At 40.2% G+C, this 23,709-nt stretch overlaps 1 protein-coding gene across 2 annotated transcripts in view; it reads right to left on the bottom strand.

The window, feature by feature from the left end:
• DNMBP (dynamin binding protein) overlaps positions 1-16,966 on the bottom strand; it is a 125,742-nt gene extending 108,776 nt beyond the window's left edge. Inside the window, exon 1 of one of the 2 annotated variants that reach the window (XM_074233166.1) lies at positions 16,867-16,966. The gene's annotated coding sequence lies outside the window, so the exon portion shown is untranslated. Of the gene's footprint in view, positions 1-16,732; positions 16,755-16,866 lie in introns of those variants that run through there. The other variant, XM_074233168.1, reaches the window with a different exon arrangement.
• Positions 16,967-23,709: the final 6,743 nt, after the last annotated feature.

Below are 23,709 nucleotides of genomic sequence, written 5' to 3'. Positions count from 1 at the left end.
CATGCCAAGATTCTTTCTCCCTTTAAAATTACCTTTTATCTAGTGATATTTATTCATTTTATATTCATACTATATATATTTACTCATATGCTGTTTCCTTCCCCCTTTAGAATGTAAGTTCTTGGGGGGGCGGGTAGCTAGGTGGGGGCAGTGGACAGTGCAGCCCTGAAGTCAGGAGGACCTGAGTTCAAATGTGCCCTCAGACACTTAATAATTACCTAGCTGTGTAACCTTGGGCAAGCCAATTAATCCTATTGCTTTAAATAAATAAAATTTTAAAAAATAATTTAAACTCTTTTCAAGTAGAGATTAAATCATTACTTTTTTTAGACTTTTATCTCTAGCATCCAGCACACACTGCCTGAGGTGCAAAATAAATGTTAATTATCCAAGTTTAATGTCAAAAATCTTCTTTTAATGGACAAATCAAGCAGAATATTGTATTGGCTACTTTTTTGCAGTGCCAGGTAAAGAAACAGTTATATGAAGGAAAAGGTAATGTGTCATCTCTAACCTAAAAAACAGGTGAGTGATTCCTAGTATTACCTGCAACATCTAGAAGGAACACCTCCACATTGCTGCTGTGATTAATGGAGAAGCTACTTTTCTTTTTTTCCTAAAACCTTTAGGCACATCTGAGAAAGAAAGCTAGTATATATGGATGCTGTGGCTATCAGAGGGAGTTGATACTTCTGGGAAGCCTAGGGAAGAAGTGGAAGAATACACCAGACAACAAATGGCCTGGAGATAAATCATTAGATCTCAATCTATAAACTGGAGAATTAACTCCTACTGATAAGTCAAATTATCAGTCACTATTAAATGAAAACTGATTAAGTGTGAGAATGTTTATTTAGCACAAAACAATGAAAAATGGGAGATTGCTCTCCAGAATTAAAAGAGTGTACCTGATTTCAAGGTACTGACTAATCTATAATCTCCCCTTCTCCACCAGCCAGCCATTTAACTCATTTAGTCCTTTCCTTTCAAAAGCACTCAATTCAATGTAACTCATGTTGGCTGCTGTTAGATGTAACTCTCAAAGGGGTGTGTAACATGTTAAAGAAACTTCAGTTTTAGGGGTGGCTAGGTGGCACAGTGGATAGAGCACCGGCCTTGGAGTCAGAAGTACCTGAGTTCAAATCCGACTTCAGACACTTAATGATTACCTAGCTGTGTGGCCTTGGGCAAGTCCCCTTAACCCCACTGCCTTGCAAAAACTAAAAACTAAAAAAAAATTCAGTTTTGTTATGCTATTCTTGCAAAATTTGCTGCAATAAGAATAGGATTCTTACTTTAAAAGTCTGATTCTTTTTACTATTAGGAACATGCCACAATATACATATACCTAGAACATTTCTTCCTTCATTAAGCAAATGGCAATACCTTTTCTCACCATCTGAAGTGCAAAAGTAATCGTGGTCCCCAAAAAAAACTTTCAGAGAGTCACTTAACAAAGTTGCCAGACTTTTTTGTCTGTTTGTTTTTTTTGCAAGGCAATGGGGTTAAAGGGACTTGCCCAAGGTCACACAGCTATATTAAGTTTCTAAGATCGAATTTGAACTCAAGTCCTCTTGACTCCAGACCCAGTCTCTATCCACTGCACCCCATAGCTGCCCCCATAGACTATGAACTTTTAAAAAAAAATTTATTTCTTTAAGGCATTGGGGTTAAGTGCCTTGTCCAAGGTCACACAGCCAGGTAATTATTAAGTGTCTAACGCCACATTTGAACTCAGATCCTCCTGACTCCAGGGCCAGTGCTCTATCCAGTATACCACCCAAGGCTATTTCTTTTTAAATTAAATTTTTGGCATATTTTACAAAAGGTATATAAGTATTCCCCATAAACTAGACAAATGAATTAGAAAGATTAACCAATAAAATCACAGGTCAAGTACAAAATAAATTGTTTTTACATAATCTTCATTTTTAGATTTTCTCGCCATCCCCAGAAAGTCATCATTTATATCAAAAAGTTAAAAAGGAAAAAAAGAGGTATTTAAGAAAACTAACAAGGCATCAATTGAGATTGATATTACATGAAAGGATACGTACCTATCTATCAGCCATCTCTGGATAAAGGAAAAGGTGGTGAATTTTCTTACTTTTTCCTTGGGTATAAGCTTATTTACTTTCTTCTTTGCTTTTGGTATTATCTACATTTATGCCTACCAAATAAATCCATGTAAAATCTTACATTATCTTTCTGTGTATTCTCTCAAACCCTTACAACCAAACAATCAAGAGAGATCACTGTTGACTAACCAACATTTTATTTTTAACCAATACTTTGCAAGAATAAACTCTCCAAAAGAAATGTTTTTGCAACCTCAGAAGAAAAATTCTCACCTTTTTTAGGCCCTTGAAGTTTGGACCTAGATGGAACATTCTCTACTCCTAAAGAATGATAGGAAACATCAGGAAATAAAGACTAAATCTAGTTCAGGAAGGAAATAAGAGGAGGAAAATAACATTTCCTCCTCTAGTTTATGTTACTGGATATTTCATTCTGGATTGTGTTTTTGCCAGGTATTACATAGGGATTTGGTTGTAGAGGAACAAGTTTTACTCATCTCAATAAAGTCCTCCTCATAGAGATCAGCAGGCCTTGGACCATTCTGTTCAGCCAACCAACTAATATTGTTTGTTCTCCAACTCCCAGTTCTCTCTCCTGGTTTGATGTGAATTGTGGGGAAAAGCTCCTTTTTTATGTTCCTATTGTGGCTCCATTAAGAAGACTGGGAAAAAAAATGACCTGAATAAAAGAAATACTTGGGATTTATCAGCTTTTGCTCATGAGGGCCAAAGTGACCCTCAGTCAGTGATGGAGCATGTTTTCTGAAGCTTCCTCTACACATGATAGAAGACAAAGGAAGCAGGTCAGCTTCTGCCAAGCCCATCTGTGAAAAGCACCGCTTCAATAGAAATGAAATTTAAAATATACAAAATAATAATGATGAATCTTAGGGTATGAAACTTTTATGGATCCTAATTTAAGGGACCACTTTTTTAAGAAAACATTTTTTTCTTGCTTGTGCCAACATGATTTCAGAACATTCATACTAGGTTCCACCTCTGCTCCCCATAACCATTTTTCCCACAAGAAACTTTGTGTTCTCTGGAAGGATAACAGAGAAAGATGATTCAGTACTGGAAAGAGGGGTTGGAATAAAGATATGGTTCTGATGAGGTTTAACCTCTATCCACAATCACTTCACTAGTGGGTTATACTTAATCTAGGTCTATCCATATTTAAAGAGATTAGCTCAATTAACCCAGAAAATAAATACAGGGCCTCCCCAGGTTCATAGAGCTTAAAGAAAATGTATTAAAGAGCCACATTTTCAAATAGATGAAATTAAGATACCCCGAGGAGGAAGAAAGTCAAGGATGCACACAAATTTACATGTAAATAATGTCTTTTTTTTCAAGGCAATGGGGTTAAGTGACTTGCCCAAGGTCACACAGGGAGGTACATATAACATTTTTTTTCTTTTTTTTTTTTTGCAAGACAATGGGGTTAAGTGGCTTGCCCAAGGCCACACAGCTAGGTAATTATTAAGTGTCTGAGGCCAGATTTGCACTCAGGTCCTGGATAGGGCTGGTGCTCTATCCATTGTGCCACCTGGCTGCCCCCATGTAACATATCTTGAACATGCTTCAATCACAGGTGGAATTTACATTAGCTGTACAAGAGTTTAACCGCACAAATTATGCTTTATATCAACTGCTCAGATCAATACAAATATAGTTCTTACAGCATATGTAAATTAAAGTGAAATTTTTACACAGGAGATTTATGAAGAGGTATAGAAACAAGCAATTTCTATGCTAGTAAACAAGGGAAGTTTTTCCCATGAGTTAAGGATGCCAAAAGGCCTACTACTGCAGTAATCTGACAAGCAGGCACCATGTTTCTGTTCATCCCTGAGGTAACTAATTATATCCACAAGTACAAACTTGTCTCTTGGGGAGAAGTGAAAAGGATATGTGAAGATTCTGTGATTTCTTACAAATGACATACCACAGAAAGATGGAGAGATGAGAGCTAAATACAACAAAGTAGATTTGGAACTGTCAAAAGAGTTGCATCCAGAAAATATTAAGGTTTATTGAGTCAATCAAACAGGCATTTATGAAATAACTATTAGGTGATAAGCACTATGATATCACTATCACTGGGGATGCAAGGCAAGGTAAGAATCAGGTGCTGCCCCAGAGGAGCTCACACCCTCAGGAAGACAACAACTTGCAAATAATGATGTACAAATAAGCTATGTACATGGGATACCACTGTACTGAGCAGTGGGAAGGGCCTGCTAGAAGTGGTGGGACCTTAGGAGTAAGAGATGAGAGCAATACAGGTATAGGGGAACAGTCAGTAGAAGTACCCAGAGCCAAAGGACAGAATATCTTATTCAAGGAACAGCCAGGAGGCCAAGTGTCTTGTACTGAAGCATACTGGAAGAAGAGTAAGGTGAAGAAGGCTGGAAGGGCAATGGGGGACCAGGTTGTGAGGAACTTTGAATGCCCAAAAGAGGATTAATATTTAAGCCTAAAAACCATAGGATACACCTGGAATTGATTGGGAGGTGTGCCTTGGTCAGACCTGTGCTGAGGTTACCTCACTTCGATAGCTGAAAGGAGGAAAGAGAGGCGGACGGGTAGACTTAAGGTAGACTGAACCCCTGACAAAGTAATGCAATAGCCTAGGTATAAGGGGATAGAGACTCGAACTCTTGTGGCTTTGATAATGGAGGAGACAATAGATGTTGCAGAGGAGAAATGAAAAGGCCCCAGCAACAGCTTGGATATGGGGGGAGTGGTCCAAGGAGGACTCCTAGCTTGGGAGTCTGAAAGACTGGTTAGATGGCAAGCAGATGAAGTCTGGTCCCTCTTTGACATTAGCCCTTCCTCCTCATCTATGTTGTCTCCCACTTCCACATCTATCATCTGAGCTAAAGCATTTATCCATCATCGGCCATGGGGCCAGGTCCTGTGCTAATAACAAAACCAATATGATCTTATTAGACCTTCTCAATAACTCTGCAAAGGAGGGGTTAAGATTATTCTCAAATTATAGGTAAGGAAACAGACAGAAGTAAAGTGACCTCCCCAGAGTCCTAGAGCTAGCAAAAGTTTGTGGGGGACATTGGAACTCAGGTTTTTCTGCCTGCAGGCCCAGCACTCTCAGTCTACGTGCCACCTATGGCAGGAGATGACAAAATTCCTTTCCTTTCTTTAAAGAAGTGGAGGGGAGGGGCAGCTAGGTGGCGTAGTGTATAAAGCACCAGCCTTGGAGTCAGAAGTACCTGAGTTCAAATCCAGCCTCAGACACTTAATAATTACCTAGCTGTGTAGCCTTGGGCAAGCCACTTAACCCCACTGCCTTGCAAAAACCTTAAAAAAAAAGTGGAAGGGGAAGGACTGGTACCCCTATGGTGTGTGCAACACTACAAATACTGTCAAACTCAGTTGCTATCTTAATTAGTTTTGCTGAATTGTCCTTTTGGGGGGAGAGGAGATGTTACAAAGAATGGTTTGCTAGTTAAGGAAAAGCATTTTTTAAATAAAGATGACACAAAAATAAAGTCTATCAATAAAAGTGAAACAAAATGTAAATGCAGAGAGAACTAGAAATTTTATCTTAAGTTAAACATTACATCACAAATAGCATTGAAATTTAGTAGAAAAGAATTCATGATTAGAGTCTGGTAATGGAAGGGCTTTTGTTTCAGTCGTGTACAATGTTCCGTGACCCCAATGGTTTTGCCATTTCCTTCTCTAGCTCACTTGACAGATGAGGAAAGGGAAGCAGACTAGGTTAAAGTGACTTGCTCAGGATCACACAGCTAGTGTGTCTGAGACCAGGTCCTCAAGACTCCAGGCCTGGCACTCTGCTACACCACCTTGCTGTACAAAAGAAACATCTCTATACCTGTACAGAAATCCATGAACCTGGTGGAAATACAGAGATGGGTTAAATAAGAGGAGAGGTAGAGAAAAATGATATTTTCAGGTTGGATGGGAAAGAAAGGAAGGGTAGAGAAAGATAAGTCATCTTCAAAACACTGAGAATTTACCTAAAATAGACTTCAAGATTACTATTAAAGTTATAAGATATAGGTGTGTTTATCTACTCTGATATCTTTTAGAAGTCTAATTCAGTTACAGAAAGCAATGAAAGGAACTATTTTGTACTTTGGGGAGAAAAGAACCAGGTCAGTGGCGGTGGCACACTGTTCCTTTTGAAGCCCATTCTTCTTGATGAGAAGATGCTCAAGACTGGTTCAAGTAATCCTAGTAGAGATAGAAGGAAACTTCAAGATTGGATGGTCAATCAGCTTTTATAGATGAGAAAGAAGGCCCATGAAAGTTAAATCATTTGCCCCTTCTGGAACATAGCAGGTCCTTAACAAATGTCTAATGACTGGCACCACCCCCTCTTTCCTGAATGGGGAGCTTTCTTTCCTTCTCTATTTCTTTAACTTATAACTTTGTGAGAAAAGCCATGAGTCATATCAGGAAACCTTACTGTTCAGAACTAGCACAGAAGCAGAGAGGTTTTTCCATTGCTGGGGAGGGTGGAATAGCGGAGCTCCATGAAAGGGTCAGGAAGGGGGTATAGGGATGGGGAGTTAAGCACAGTCAGGCCCAGCCTTTACCCCTTTTTCTGCTGACAGAGCAGGATTATTTGTCCAGGGAGAATCAACTCATAAAGACAATGCAGAGTTGGTGCTGGGCCCAGCCCTCCTGCCACCTCGTCAGCAGTGCCATTCTCCTAAACTCCCTCTCCCAGCCACGTGCCCATCAGCAGCTCTGTTAACATTATTTTCAGGAAAAGGTCCCCTTAACGGGAGGGGCTGCCAGAGGCTGGCCAAGGGGAGGCTTCACCTGACCCAGAGACCCCAAAGACATGACTTTTCATTAGGTTCAATACATTCCCTTCCTTTTATCTGACTTGGAACTTCATTTAGCTAATTTTACAGGGCTGGTCTTCATTATGCTGGGTCTGACATAGGTGATAAGCTGTCACTTTCCACTACTCACCAAATAGCATATGTTTAGAGAAAGTAGGGAATAGTTTTACCATTACCTTTCTTGTCAACCCCTTTACATTGAAAAAAATGCATCAGCCACAGAATAAAAATGTATTTTAGTTTGACCAATTATGGCTGCACAGAAATTGGAGAAAAAGCTACAAACTTATCTTTACTCTTTGTACATACTTTCTTAAAGATTAAAATGGAAATAAACTCAATTGGTGAGGAGAACAAACTGAAGCAATGACTTAAAGAAATGTTGCCTCTACCTAGTTGGTCTTCTATCCACTGCTACTAAGCTACATATGATGCTGGAGAGACATTAAATAGAATATTCTTCACTTGTTCCAGGATTTAAGGCAACCTACACAAGGCTATCCACAGACAGAACTATCTGCAACACTTTATAAGAAAATCCTCTAGAGCACCAGCCCCAGAGTCAGGAGTACTTGAATTCAAATCCACACTTAAATAGCTGCCTAGCTGTGTGACCTGGGGCAAGTCACTTAACCCCATTGCATTAAATAAGATTTAAAAAATTTAAAAAAAAGATAATCCTCTTCCCCATCACATGGCAAACACTTTATTCTATGTTCAAAGAATCATGAATAATCTTAATGTGTAAATGGGAAAATATCTTGTCAGAATTAAACCTTTTAAAGTAGTATTTTGTTCTACCAAATGAAATGCTTTTTTATTGTCAACAAGCAATAAGCACAGCAGTTTCTTGTATTCTCTATGTGTAATGTGTAAATGTGTAATGGTGACTAATGTGGAAATGTTTTGCAAGACTGCACATGTATAACCTACATTAAATTGCTTGGTTTTCAATGAGGGAAAGGCAAGAGAGAAGGCAAGAATTTGGACCTCAAAAATTTTAAAAAAGCAACTGTTAAAAATGTTATTACATGTAATTAGGGGAAAAATATTAAATTTTTAAAATTTACATTTTAATTAAATTTAACAAAATTTTAAAAAATTTAAATAAATGCAACATTGTATATGATCAACTATGATGGACTGATTCCTCTTAGCAATTCAGTGATCAAGAACAATTCTACAAGATATGATGAAAAATGCCCTCTACATACAGAGAAAAAAACCAGTGTGAATGTAGACCAAAGTTATTTTCACTTTTTAAAATTTGTTTTGTCTTTTCTTTTTTCATTAATTTTTTCCTTTAGTTCTGATTCTTTCATAATATGACTAATCTGGAAATATGTTAAACATATGTGCTGACCTCATGGCTATATGCCTCTGAAACCTGGACAGTCTACCCGCCATGTCAAGAAAACTGAATCACTTCCACTCAAATTGTCTTAGGAAGATTCTGAAGATCACCAGCCAGAAGGTACCAAATACCGAGATCCTTTCCCAGTCAAGCATTCCAACATTACTACAGAGAGTGCAACTACGATGGGCTGAACAGATAGTCAGAATGCCAGTGTACACTATCATCACACAGGACATGTTCACAAGGGGGTCAGAAGAAGCAGACACCCTGAAGGTCTCTCTCAAGAACTTTAGAACTGATTGTACAGCATGGGAGACACTGGCACAGGACTGTCCTGCATGGCATTGCCTCAATAGTGATGGGGCTGCACCCTTTGAGGAAGGCAGAATGGAAGCAGCTCAAAGGAAACATGACATTTATAATAAGTTTAGAGAACTATTTGTGCCTGACCTGTGATACAGGTCATATTGGTCTGATCAGTCACAGTTGAACCCATTATAAAACATAGTGATGTCGTTTTGGTCTTCTTTGATAACAAGTACAAGAACCAACAATATCAGATTGCTCACTGTCAAGAGGAGGGGGAGGAGGGAAGTGAAGGAGGCAGAAAAAAAGCGGAATTCAAAAACTTATAAAAGATTAATGATGGGGGCAGCTAGGAGGCGCAGTGGATAGAGCACTGGCCCTGGAGTCAGAAGTGCTTAAGTTCAAATCTGGCATCAGACACTTAATAATCACCTAGCTGTGTGACCCCATTGCCTTGCCCCCCCCCCATAAAAAGGATTAATGATGAAAAGTATCTTGGCATATAATTGAAAAAATAAAATTTTTTTTAAATGGTGGTAAACAAGCATATGTGTGGGGTGGGAAAAGGGAAGGAGGGAATAAGCGCTTATTAAGCCCTCTCCCCCACCCCCACCCCGTGCCAAGCACTGTGTTGAACTCTATGAGAGAGGTGTTGAAATTATCCTCATTTTGTAGTTCAGGAAAATGAGGTAGACAAAAGTGAAGAGATTTACCCAGAGTCACACTGCCAATAGCTACAGGCACATTTGAACTCAGGTCTTCCTGGCTCCGGGTCCAGCCCTCTCATCTACTTAACCACCAAATTGAGAAAAGCACAAATAACAATAGTCTCATAAGAAACTTTTTTTGTAACAAATAAAGAGACAAGTATTATTCATGGACAGTTTTTCTGAGATAATGCTATCAAGTCTATGCTTTTTACTTTGTTAAAGGTGAAGATGATTGTTGTTTCAGGGAGAGGATATACTTAGGGTTTGCCAAGTATCTTCTCTCTCTCTCTCTCTCTCTCTCTCTCTCTCTCTCTACATCATGCCTTTGCTTCTGTCACATTTTATAAGAGAACCAAAACCAAGGACTGTCCAAAGGCAAGGACTGGATTAAAACAAAAGTAGACATTTCTAATTTAAATCTCCTAATTTTCTAAGTGGAAAACAATCCAATTACAATAATTTGATTAAAATACTGCTTTTCAATAACTGAAAGGCATATCAATATGTTTTGCTGTATAACAATCACCAGTAAAGGATACCATCCCATTTTTAGTGAGTTATCTTTCACTATCAAATATTCAAACAAGCTAGCCTGTTAAGAGTACACAGATGAGTTCAGCTAGAAAAAAATGGCCTTCTATTGCTTTATATCTCATTGAAAATAAGTTGAACTGCAGGACTGACTTTTAAAATCTACTGAATTTAAAGTTGGCAGAGATAATTATATATATAGCATGTGAACCATAATGCTGCTATTCATGGGGGGGGGGGGTGGAACGGGACAAAGATATGCCACTAGTAGAAGTTTGTAATAATTCTATTACAAGGCTAATTTTAATCATTAAATGCTCTTTTGGATTAAAAAGGGGGGGGGGAATCTAGTGTGAAGTCACTTGAAAAATCCTATATCTACTAATACTCTAAATCAAAGACATCTTCAAAGCATATGCAGATCATTTTCATTAAAACTATATTTAACAAGGGGGCGGCTAGGTGGCGCAGTGGATAGAGCACCAGCCCTGGAGTCAGGAGTACCCGAGTTCAAATCTGGCCTGGCCTCAGACACTTAATAATTACCTAGCTGTGTGGCCTTGGGCAAGCCATTTAACCCCATTGCCTAGCAAAAACTTAAAAAAAAAAACCTAAATGGGAAAGTTCAAAAGGTCAAAATTAATGAAGGTTTGGTGCCTTTGTGGACATAGTAATAAAGTAAAATGCTGTGTTCCCTCTCAGATATCTTATAAATTGATACTTCAATGCCTTCATAACTTTGTCACCTTCAGCATGGGTTCCCTCTAGTTACATTTGATCTAATTCATCTACTTCTGTGTTATCTTTATGAGCAAGAGTTTTTAAAAAGAAATCTTTGTAGATTTTTTACTTTTTTCTTCCAATTATTATTCTCCTTTCCATTTCATCTTTCCAATTTCCTTGGGCATTTATTATGCCCAAGTTTCTTTCCCTGGTTTTTACTCTACTGTTTCTCGGGCTCCATCTTCTATCATCTTTCTCCCTAAGATTTTACAAATTAATTTATTATATACTAAACCAGAGTTACCTTTGACTGTTGTCTTTCTCTACTTGGCAAATAAAGTATTTGCCTCAGAATGAGCCAGCTAGAGTTGGGTTCACAGTATACACTGATTCAGTGATGTATGATATGAACTAACATCATTCCTCATTTTATATTATAACTTTTTATTCTGAATCCTCCATCCACATTCCAAGGACATCCCCCTTTACATTGGGTCTTTGAGAGAACTGAATTCAGTGACCTTATTTTAAAGAACAGAAAACTGAAGTTCTCATAGCTTGTCAGAAGGCACTGAATCCAAAGAACAATTACTACATTTCAGCTACTCTGCCTAATTCATAGTAGAAGCAGCAACAAGTTAAGCAGTCAAGTCAATTAACATTATGAAGTACCTATTAGATGCCAATCAAGATACAAAAAAAGCTAGAAGACAAACCCTTTCCCTCAAGGAGTCACAGTGTGATTAGGGAGACTACATGGAAGAGAGATGGGGAGAGGGAGCATTCGCAAAGGAAGAGATGGAGTGTCATGTTCAAGGACCAGCAAAGCCATCAGGTCACAGAATCAAAGAGGAAATGGAAGTGAATGGAAGGGGGAAGGTAGAAAAGGTGAGAAGTCTAGAAATGAGGAAGCAGTTTATGAAGGGGTTTTGAATGTTAAGAAGAATTTTTTTTTTATTTCATTGTCAAAGTGACAAGGAGTCACTGGAATTTACTGAGTAAAGGAGTGACACATTAGAAAAAAAACACGGGTGACTGAGTAGAAGGACTGGAGAGAGGACAGGCTTGAGACAGGTAGACTCACCAGCAGGCTAGTGCAATAATCAAGGAATGAAGTCATGAGGGCCTGCACCAGAGTGGCAGCAGTGCCAGAAGAGAAAAGAACATGTGTTTACAAGGTGTTGCAAAGATGAAACAAAGCCTTGGCAATAGCTTGGATATGGGAGAAGTGAGAAAGCCTGGGGATTTCAGGAAGACTCCTAGGATGTGAGCCTGTGGAAATGGAAGCATAATGATAAACAAAATAATAAGCTGTCCCTCTTCCACATGATACCCTTTAGAGTTAGCAAGTCGCTCTTCTCCACCCCTCAAGCATACTAAACTATAAGAACATAATTTAAGAATGCAAAAACAAATTTAAAAAAAGACTAAAAACTCTAATGCATTTCATTCCTTATCTAGAGCCAGAGTCTCATAAAGTTTTGCATCAGACCTTGAAAGATTTCAGACTGACCTGAATTAGTAATTCAGCTGTGGTATAAAACCAAGATTAAAGCCTCTCTGAAGATATGAAAAAGTAATGTAAAGCTCAAGAAGAGTTCATAACATACTTTAAAGAAATTCAGATTTCTCAGGGAGAAAAGACACTTTGAATCAGGATATTAAGAAGAAAAGAGGAGTGGTAAGCAAAGGGACATGGATAGTAGCTAGTAAGAAGAAAAATGGTTCAGTTTGTCAAATTCAGAACAAATGTGTCTCTTATGGTGTCTTCCGGTACTGAGAGAAGTCAGGAAAGAAAGACAAATATCCTGACAGAGAAGAGACATACAAGGACAAGGATAAAAATCTAAAGCTTGGGGCAGCTAGGTGGCACAGTGGATAGAGCACTGGCCCTGGAGTCAGGAGTATCTAAGTTCAAATTTGGCCTCAGACACTTAATAATTACCTAGCTGTGTGGCCTTGAGCAAGCCACTTAACACTTAACCCCACTGCCTTGCAAAAAAAAAACTAAAAAAAAACTCTAAAGCTCCATAATTATAGCTATTCCTTTTCCTATCCTTACTTATCTCTTCCTAGTTAATCATTTCTATTCTTTATTCCACATCTGCACATCTCAAACAGTATTCTTATAGAAACACGCTTCATAGTAAGAACTCACGGATTGGAGAGGCTAAAAAATTAATTGCATTAAGTTTGAATTCTTGTTGCTATTTTCATTAAGAATAAGTTTACCGGGGCGGGGCAGCTAGGTGGCGTAGTGGATAAAGCACCAGCCTTGGAGTCAGGAGTACCTGGGTTCAAATCCGGCCTCAGACACTTAATAATTGCCTAGCTGTGTGGCCTTGGGCAAGCCACTTAACCCCATTGCCTTGCAAAAGCAAAACAAAACAAAAAAAAAGTTCACCCAGAGTGCCTACTGCTACATAATACACCACAAAGTCAAAAACTAAAAAGAAAGACCCTCTATATATACTCAAATATTCATGAGTGACACTTTTTGTAGTATCAAAGAGCTAGAAACAGTATATATGCTAACTAGCACACAGCTAAACAAACCATGATGAATGATGTAATTATTACTGTGCTATAAGAAAAAAATGACTAAGAAGAATTTAGAGAAATATGGGAAAACATACAACAGCCAGTATTTATAGTGTTTTAAGGTTTGCAAAATACTTTATACGTTATTCAACTGATCCAGGGTCAAATAAGTAGAACATATACAATGTAAAAAGCTGGGGCAGCCAGGTGCTATGGATAAAGCAGGGCCTGGAATCAGGAAAATCTCAATTCAAATCTAGTCTTGGACACTTACTTGCTCTGTGACTCTAAGTAAATCATTTAAACTGTTTGCTTCAGTTTTCTCAAGTATAATAATAGCACCTGTCCTCAGATTATAAGAATCGAATGAGATCTTTGTAAAGCTGTTGTAACAGTAGCTGCTATAGAGAAAGCTCCAGATAAATGCTAATTATTCTTATTATTGGGAAAGAACAAAATCCTAAACTGAAAACTGTAATTTTAATGATCAAGAAGTTTGGACCTAGAGAAAAAAATGAGAGAACATAGCTCTCCCCTTCTGCAGGGGGTAGGGGCCCATGGATCTGAGACACTCATCAGCTGTCATACTCAGCTGGTTTGGTTGGATCACTTCCCCCTCCTCCCCCTTTAATTCTTGACTCTTACAGATGGCTTACTGGAGAAAAGTGGTGAGAAGGCTCTATGTGGAAATATAGGTGGTATAAAAACAAGGGAGATCTTAAAAACACCAAAAAACACACACACCAAAAATCAGTGGGACTCCTGGGTTTCATTAAATAGTTCTATACTTGACCTTGAGCCAGACACTGCCAGAACACAATTGTCTGTACCTACAGCTCCAGGTCCTATCTCAAGGTTTAGGTTGGGGGTTCACCACTATCTGGGGTTAGGGGTTGGAGTGTCAGCACAGGAGGCAAGATTCTTAAATTCTCCATTACCCAAATGAATGCACCAAAAGCGGACCTATGATTAGGAACAATTAAGGAGCAGAGAGGGAAGGAACTCATCTGGGTGGTAGGAAAGGTATAGTTTCTAAGTCATGAAAGGACAAAACAGAATGCTGTGCTAAATTAAGTCCAACAGTTATCTGGGTAACATCTCAAATGCTTGTCAGGGCCTGTGATCCAAAGTCTAGAACAGTAAATCGGGAAAATGCTACCTTGGAAGTAACCCAAACTCTGGTTAGCACTGAAAGCCCTCTACAACCTGGCTCTAGCCTATTTTTCTAAGCATGATCCCCTTCCTACATTCCATACTGCAGACCAACAAGCCTACTACCTACTTGCGTTTCCCTGACAGAAAGCCTGTCCACAGGCTACTGCTTCCTCTACCTAGAATGCTCTCCTTCCTCACCTGTTAGAACTCTGGAGAGCAAGGAAGAGATATCACACTTCTTCATTAAATCCCCAGGGTCTCAGACATTAAGCACATAATAGGAACTAAATAAATGCTTGATGACTGAACCCAAAGCATCAGGGAATCACAACTATCTCATTCTGTCCCTCCATGGTCTATGGTGTTACATAACAAGCTGGTCACCTCCCCATCACTCCACTACCACACTGTACCTGGCTTCCCATCACTGTCAGCCCCGTCAAAAAAACTAAGTTTGGATAGATTCATCATCCCAAAGTTGGCTACCAGACGTCATTCTCTCTCAAAGAAATGATGAAGCAATCTACTAAGTGCAAAGATGTGATCTAGAGTGAGATAGAACTCATCAATCAATGAAATTATTTCAAAACCAATGAGATAATGCAATCTCTGAAAAACATTGATAGCTCTACCTCTATGCTATAATTCAATGGGGACTGTAAAATGTCCCTTAAACTTTTTTTTATTGGGGCTGCTAGGTGGCGTAGTGGATAAAGCACCAGCCCTGGAGTCAGGAGGACCTAGGTTCAAATCCAGTCTCAGACACTTAACATTACCTAGCTGTGTGGCCTTGGGCAAGCCACTTAACCCTGTTTGCCTTGCAAAAAACTTAAAAAAATTTTTTTTTACCTATTTTGGGTATAAATTCCTTGAAGGTAAGAATCCTCTGTTGTTCAATTTTCTGTCTCCCATAGTGTCTTACTTATTGTATTAGGCTCCTTGTAAATGTTTGCTGAATGAACTGTATTTGCTGTTGTGGAACTGTAAAGATTTTAAAGAAGGAAGAGAGAGTCTAATCCTGTTTATCCTTAAAGAACCTAATGAACTTTTTTTTAATGAGTGGAGTCTATTGGGTGGAAGCAAAACTTCATGATCCTATTATAAAAACATTCCCAATCAAGACAAGAGTTAGATATGATAGAAAATATGGCAGAAAACAGAGCAGAACACCTGAGTCACTACTAGGGTTAGAAGCTCAATACCTTGTTCCTAAAAGTTTCAGATATATGAAAGCAAATGAGGGAACTCTCATTCTATTTCCTCTATGTGAGAACTGAACTGCAACTATACTTTTATAAAAAGAAGAAATGAAAATCAAAACAGGTAAACAAATGGTAAGCCGGTAATGGGGTTATAAGACTGTATTTATATAACAGATTTAGACACTTTGATCTCTTCTCTGAGCCTAAAGCCTCTCAGTCATCACAGAGGACATCTTTTGTTGCATTGTACTGAAATCATTCGAAGGTATCAGAGGAGTCAGCTGCTTGCTGAAGTCCAAATCAGATTAAAACGTAAATAGGAAATATTTGACAAAATAAAAACAGAATATAGATGTTAATATGTGATTATCTAAATCACAAATCATGCAAAGATCCTTTATGTATAATTTTTTTTCTACTTGAGTTTGATACCACCGTTGTACATCATACAAGGAACAGATAAAAATATTTTCACAACTGTTTTGTTATTAAGATTTCAATCTATTTTTGTATTCAGAACGCTATCAAAATCATCTACATCAGTTATCTAAAAGAATTGTAGAATTTTAGAGCAAAAGACTTCAAATAAGGTACAGTTTAATTTACAGATGGGGCAACTGAGGGCCTGAAACTGATGTGACTTGCCTACTTTTTCTTTTTTTCGCAAGGCAAATGGGGTGAAGTGCCCTGCCCAAGGCCGCCGCCGGCTCGTTAGGAGCGGCCGAGGCCGCGCTTGAACCTTTAACCCGCTGTTAGGATGGTTTTAGCTCAGACCTTGAGAAGTCTGTACTCTCCTAACATTCGAGTTTAAGCCCTCGTAATGACTGCGGCCGTGCACACACGCGGGGCGGCAATGCCAACGCTGCACGATCAGGAGGACACGCTGCTTTTCGCACCGGGACGCCCGGGAAGCGGGGGGGGGCTTCCAGCCCTCGGCTCGGCCGGCCCGGCCCGGGCAAGGCTCGTCATCGGGGCGCTGCGGGGCCGGGACCCCCCGCCCGCTCCCCCCGGAGGGGCCCGTCCCCCCTGGGGCCCGGGGCCCGCTCCCGCCGGCCCGTCCCCCCGCGGCCCGTCCCCCCGGGGCCCGCTCCCGCCGTCCCGTCCCCCCGCGGCCGCGTCCCCCCCGGATCCGCTCCGGCCCGTCCCCCCGCGGCCGCGTCCCCCCGGGACCCGCTCGCCCCCGCCCCGCCCCGCCGGCCCCGAGGGGCTCATAATGGCCGTGACCGCTCCGCGAGGCCCGGGGCAGGGGCGCCGCCCCTCCCCCCGCGGCCCGGCCGGCTCTGACCTGCTCCGCCGCCTCCGCCGCCTCCGCCGCCTCCGCCCCGGCCCCGGGCCCGCCCCGCCTCCCGCCCGGCCTTCCGCCCCCCACGAACACCCCGCCGCCGCCCCGGCGCCCCCCGCCGCCGCCCCCCCACCTACCGGGCCGGGCCCCGGGCGGAGCGCGCCAGGCCGCCCCGAAGAGGGCGAGCAGCCGCGGGAGGCCGCCCCCGCGCGTCCGCGGCCCGCCGGCCCACGAGGCGGAGCTCCCCAGGCGCCGTGGGGGCGGGGCGGCCCCTCCCGAGGGCTGCGGGGCGCGGGGCGGGGCCGGGCTGCGCGGCGCGGGGAGGCGAGGGGCCCGGGGCCCGGGGCCGGGGAACCCATGCGACCCCCAGGCCACACAGCCCCGCGATGATTGTCTGAGGTCGGATTTGAACGCAGCTCCTCCCGTCTCCCCGCGCGGCGCTCCACCCGCTGCACCACACCACCTAGCCGCCCCACAACAGCCTATCCTGTACCACAGCTTTAGAGAGAAAAACAGCTTTTCTAAGAGACCTGAGAACTTAGATCGATGTAATGACAAACACCACCACTTCCAGAGCAGTCGCTCAATTGCTGCTCCTGGAGGACTCCTAAATTTTCGGACGTGACCCATCAATACGGGAAAATAATTTGCTTCACTTTGTATATATCTAACAAGGACTTTATTTTCTTCCTTCTCTCATTCTCCTTCCCCCCTTCCTTTCCCTCTTCTTCCTCCTGAGAGGAAGAGAAAACGAATACCTGTTAAAGTGAACAAAACAATAATTGTTTAAAAGTTATTTGTAGTAATTGTGCCCTCAGTGGCAATTTTCTGCGCTGTCTGAAAAGAGAGGTAAGGTGACTAGAGGGTCAAAAAATAAAAGCAACAAGAATGTTAAAAAAAAATTTATTTACATGGAATTGAATTAAATACAAAAAATTATAACTAAAAAAAGACGAGTCTGAATGCAAATCAAAGCATCCTATTTTCACTTTAAAATTTGTTTTTCCTTTTTATGATTCTCTTGTTCTGATTCCTTTTTTTTTACATTATGACTAATATGGAAATAGGTTTACATGATTGTACATGTACAACCTATATCAGATTGTTTGCTGTCCTGGGGAAAGGGAGAGACAGAAAGTCTTACAAAGGTGAATATTGTAGAGAACTCAGTCAAATTTATTAAAAATAAGTGCTGTTCCCCATGATCACAAGACATATGAACAGTTTTCACATAAGGTTATCAATGCAATCTATTTAAATCATTTTTTTAAAATGTCCTAACTCACTATTGATAAGAGGAATGTAGGTTGGAACAATTCTGAGATACAACTATTGGACTGGCTAATGGGACAGAAAGGGAAAATGACAAATATTGGAAGGAATGTAGGTTAAGTGAGATATTTACACACTGTTGGAGGAGTTACAAAATGATTGAACAATTCTGTAGAGCAATTTGGAACTTTGCCCAAAGGGCAAAAACCATGCCTACCCTTTGGCCTAGTGGTGCCACTGCTAGGTCTATGTTCCAGACCAGATGAAATACAGGAAGAAAAGAGTCTATATGAATAGGGATATTTATATTTTCTGATATCAGGGAACTGGAGATTCAGGTGATGCCCATTGCTTGGGGAATGGCTGAACAAATTGTGGTATGTGACTGAGATGAAATGCTGTTCTGTTATGGGAAATGATGAACAGGATGCTCTCCATTAAAAAACTCATATGAGCAGATGCTATGGGGAATGTACTGTATACAAAATAACAGCAAGATTGCAAGATTCTCATCAATGCTATGACCCAAGAGAACTCTGAGGGACTTAATAATAAAGAATTCTGTCCATCTCAAAGACAGAACTGATGGTATCTGAATACAGATTGAAGCATGCTTTTTTTTCTCACTTTTTCTTGAGGTTTCTCTTTTTGGGGGAGGGGATATGTTTACATTTACAACATGACTATTGTAGCAATTTTTTTATAACTATACCTTTTTTTAGTTTTTGTAAGGCAGTGGGGGTTAAGTGACTTCACCAAGGTCACACAGCTAGATAATTACTAAGGTCACATTTGAACTCAGGTACTCCTGACTCCAGGGCCAGTGCTCTATCCACTGGGCCACCTAGCTTCCCCATGACTACACATTTATAACCTATATCAAGTAACTTGCTTTCTCAAATAGGGGAAGTGGAGTGGAAGGAAGGGGGAGAATTTAGAATTGAAGCTTTTGGAAGTGAATGTTGAAACTTGTTTTTCACATGTAACTGGGTGGGGGAATAAAAAAAGGTGAATATTGAAAACTATCTCTATATGTTATTGGGGGAAAATAAAAAACTATTAAGACAAAAAAATTAATCACTTGGGAAGATTTTAAATTTTTTTAACATGGACCATAGAAGTTAGAGATGTCTGGTTCAACCCCTTGCTGAATTTCTACTGTTACCCTTTGTATGCCCTTTCAAATATTAAAACACATTTGTGATCCTATTTCAGAATTTCCACTAATGGTGCAGATAGCATCCTAGCTATATGTGTGATTCTTGCCTCTACCCTCCCAAGAGTTAGCCACTGTGTCCATCCAAAATACTGGAGACCTTCCTGCCTTCATCCTATTTATTTTGATCACTCAGTTTTACCTTCCAAATCATTTTGTTGTTTCCATCCTGCTACTCACCACCCCCAGGTCACCTGACTGCAATACCTTCTCTACTTCTCCCAAGGCCTGAGCACCAATTGACCAAGGCGCAAAAGGTGAGACAGAAGGTCAGTTTGACCATCCATCATTTGTTAACTACCTATTTGCACAGGTGAACTTCAAAGAAAATATTCCCTGCCTTCAAGGAATTTTTGTGGGGAGAAGTGGGGAAGGTGAAGGAGGCAGTAAGACAAACAGTAAAGAATTAGAAAATCCTCAGTTTTAATAGTATAAAAAGTCATTTCTATAATAAGGGGAGTCATTAAGGGGTTTAGGAAAGACCTACTGGAGGAGATAGGCTTTGGGGAATCTGGAAGGAAATTTAATAATTCCAAGGGCAACTAGGAGGTGAAGTGAATAGAAAGCACCAGGAAAATATAATTCAAATCTGCCTTCAGATACTTGCTTAGTGGTGTGATCCTGGGCAAATCACTTGACCCTGTCTGCCTCAATTTCCTCATTTATAAAATGAGCTGGAGAAGGAAATAGCAAACTGCTCCGGTATCTTTGCCAAGAAAATTTCAAATGTGGTCACAAAGAATTGGACACAACTGAAACTCAACAAAAGAATTCTAATGTAACTTTTATGACTAGGTCCACCCTGGGGACCAGTTGGCCTGTTATCCAACACAGAATTCCCACTACCTGAAGGATATTGGGGAGTCTTGGCCTTTGGCTTAAGCCTCCCCAGCTTTGTTCCTCCCATTGTAGGACACAAATTGCTAGTGCCCCAATTCTATTTAACTACCTCAACATCAAATTAGCTTTTTTGAAAGAATTTACTTGAAAACTATAACAATAAATATTACCCCCCATACATTTGGGCATAATTCTCTTCCCCCTTCTCACCCCCAAATATTACTGTGGCCTGGATAGAGGGAGAGATTAAGCTCACAGTTTAGTTCAGTTCCTATACAGTATTATTCCTACCACCAAGTTCAAGTCCAAAACCCAGCTGGGCTGGCTAGCATCCCTAGACCCTTGCTCCTCCAGGCTTCCTTCTACTGGGTTGTCTGCAACACCTGGCCTGGATTTTGATTCCTGGATCCCCATGGCTCATGCTTCTGGGTCAGATCCGAGATTCTATTCCCTGAAACTATAATGGAAAAAAAAATGAGCAAATGTGCCAAATACTTAGGCTCATTTCTTGGAATCATATGGCCTAAAATGGGGGTGGGTGAGAATGGAGGGAAGAAAGCATCCCTTCCCCACTCTCTCCTTTTACATAGTGTTAAGGGAAAGAATTCTTCACCCTCAGACCTAAATGCCCAAAAAGCCCTTCAGACTATTTTTAAACTCTTCAGACTCCACAGCCAATGGAAAAAGGCTACTCAGAGATATATGATAGTTCAACACAAAATGTTCACCCTTGTCCTCCATTTTTCCAGAAGTCTCCTAGTGCCTTCCACAAGAGTGGTACCATCTTAGGTGGTCTGGACATGCTCCAAACTTCCATTCCACTAAAATGGAAGAGGTGGATTTTAGGTATTGGAGGAGGGGAAGAGGTAGACAGCCTGGACAAATCATGAGGTAATTCTGTTTTAGAACATAGATTGTTAAAAGGGAAATTATATATAATAAGTCTAGAAATATAGGTTTGCCCCAGATTGTTAAATGCTTTAAATACCAAACCAAAGTTTGGTATTTGATTTTTGGTTCCAGAGGCATCAGGTAGCCACTGGAGCTTTGGGGGGGGGGATTGTATTAGTATTATTATTTTAGTATTATTGCTTTGACAGCTATGTGGAGAGTAGATTGGAGATTAATGTAAAAGCTTTACATTTGGTTTAAAAAAATTAACTTTTAGAAGTACAAAATGGGGGGAGGGCATAGATAACAGTTTGTTGGAAATAGAGCTCAATATGAATTAATAATTAGTAAGGTGGTATATCAGCCAAAAAAACTAAAGTCGTGGGGGGGGGGGGCTTTGCAGGGCAATGGGGTTAAGTGACTTGCCCAAGGTCACACACCGAGGTAATTATTAAGTGTCTGAGGTCACATTTGGACTCAGGTCCTCCTGACTCCAGGACTGGTGCTCTATCCACTGTGCCACCTAGCTGCCTCTAAAGTCATCTTAATGTCCATTAAGAGAGGTATAATATGAGAAAGACAGTGAGAGAGAGGCATAAGTATCCAGGATTAGGGAAGTGATGACACTGTATTGGTCAGATGAGATCTCGACATTGATAAACTTGAAGGCATGACCAAGATGATGAACTGTGAGCTAATGTTACATGAGGATCAAATGAAGGAACTGAACTGGTGGATTTCCCTTCCAGTCCTCTGGGATTCTCTGATTTTGTGGTTCTGAAAACTATGCTACTACAAACTTCTTGTTATCTTACTTTGCCTTCATATTATACTCTCTGAATGCTTCTAGTCATCTACTTTCAGACTTGCAAAGCCCTTTACATTTATTTCATTTTATCCATCCAACAATCATGAGAAGTAGGTGATATTATCTCCATTTTATAGATGAGGAAACTGAGTCTGAAAAAGGTTAAGTGACTTGTCCAAGGCCACAGAGCTAGTAACTGTCTGAGGGAGTATTTGAACCCAGGCTTTTCTGGCTATGAGCTAAGATCCTATCCACAACATCTAGCTGCTCATCCACTCCCATGTCTCCAGTGATTATTTCTTAAATTCATATATCCAAACTAATTCATTCCCTGAGTTCTTAATTTCCTATTTCCAACAACCTGGATGATCACTTAAATTCAACACACTAAAAACTGAATTTTAAATCCTTTGCCTCCAGACTCTTAAATCTCTCAATATTTGTAATTCTGTTGATGGCACCACTGTTTCTAGTGGCCCAAGTTCAAAATTCAGTCATTTTTGTCTCTTCTATGTTCCTCATCCTTATATTGAATTAGTCTCAGAGTCATCTATTCTATTATGTACTTTGTCAATAATCTTCACATGTAACTACCGTCTTCTCTGTTTGCATTGCTATCACCATAGAGCATTCCTTCATTACTAGATTATAAAAGCTTATTAAATGGATTCCCTGCCTCCAGGCTTTCATCTCTAGTCTGTCCTTTATGCAGCAATGAAAATCAGCTTCCATTACACAAGTCATCTATACACAAGAAACTTCCCAGGCTCCCTAATTCCTCTAGGATAAAATATAAACAAACTCCTTAACTTTGTACTTAAGATCTTTCTCATTATGGCTCTAAACTACCTACCCCTCCTAACTTCACAGGACTCCCCTTCAGGGACTCTGAGTTTCTGCTAAAACTCTGCTATTCAGTTTTTGTTTTTGTTTTTTTTTTTGCTATTCACTTTTCTAGATAACTTTATCCTGACTTCTATATCTGTATAACCTTATGGGCTATCTCAAATGTTGGGAACATATTCCCTCTACCTATCTGGCTATTAAAACTACTTCTTTTCCTTTCCCAGATTTTTAAAGCATTTTTTGGAGGTCCTGCTCACAGTCTACCTTCTGCCATCCATATAAGGGTTTGTGTGTGTTTGTGTGTGTGTGTGTGTGTGTGTGTGTGTGTGTGTGTGTGTGTGTTCCATCTCTTCTTAGATTATAATCTAGTGGGCAGAACCTTTGTTGTTTCACATCTTTATATTATCAGCACCTAGTACAGTGTTTTACACACAGAGTAGGCACTTTATAAATGTTAGTTGACTTGAGTTAATCCTTAATTGTAGTAAAAATACATCTGTGCATTACTTTAGAGTATCTGATCTTATACCAGCTATTTCTTTATCTAAGTCTTCTGACTTAGAACAGTTCTGAATTAGAATTTGTCATATTATAATTTTTATGTTATTTTATTTATTAGAATATTGATATCTAATTCTTATTTTATTGCATATTATTATTAAATCTGAAGTTATTTTAAATTCAGATTATTTAATCTGAATTTTGTTTTAAAGGTAGTCTCCTGCATTTAAAAATTTTTCTGAAACAACTTGCAGTGAAGATTTTGCACAATGAGTTCTGGAGTGTTATCTTTTAAAATATCAGAATTCTAAATGAAAGTCCTAAGAGCCACAACAATTCCACCTAAAGATGCTGCTATTGTCAGAATGAACCAGGTATGATAGTGAAGTATAGGGCATAACCTGATATTCCTCAGCAAACTGCTTTGATTCCTTACAGGGCTCTTCCTCCGTTCTCTCTACATTCTTAGCACCTTTAGAAGTAGCAACCTCATGTGAGCAGTGACAAAGGATACAAGTGGCATGCTGCTTAGTCACAAAGACCATTTCATCTCTTTATGGCCCAGTTAATCATCAGGTCAATAAGCATTTTTTAGTCCCCTGGGGC

The sequence above is a fragment of the Macrotis lagotis genome, chromosome 4 (genome assembly GCF_037893015.1).
Source record: "Macrotis lagotis isolate mMagLag1 chromosome 4, bilby.v1.9.chrom.fasta, whole genome shotgun sequence".
Classification (NCBI taxonomy): Eukaryota; Metazoa; Chordata; class Mammalia; order Peramelemorphia; family Peramelidae; genus Macrotis; species Macrotis lagotis.
The sequence above is the reverse complement of the archived record's forward strand: the minus strand, read 5'-3'. Positions and strand labels throughout refer to the sequence as shown.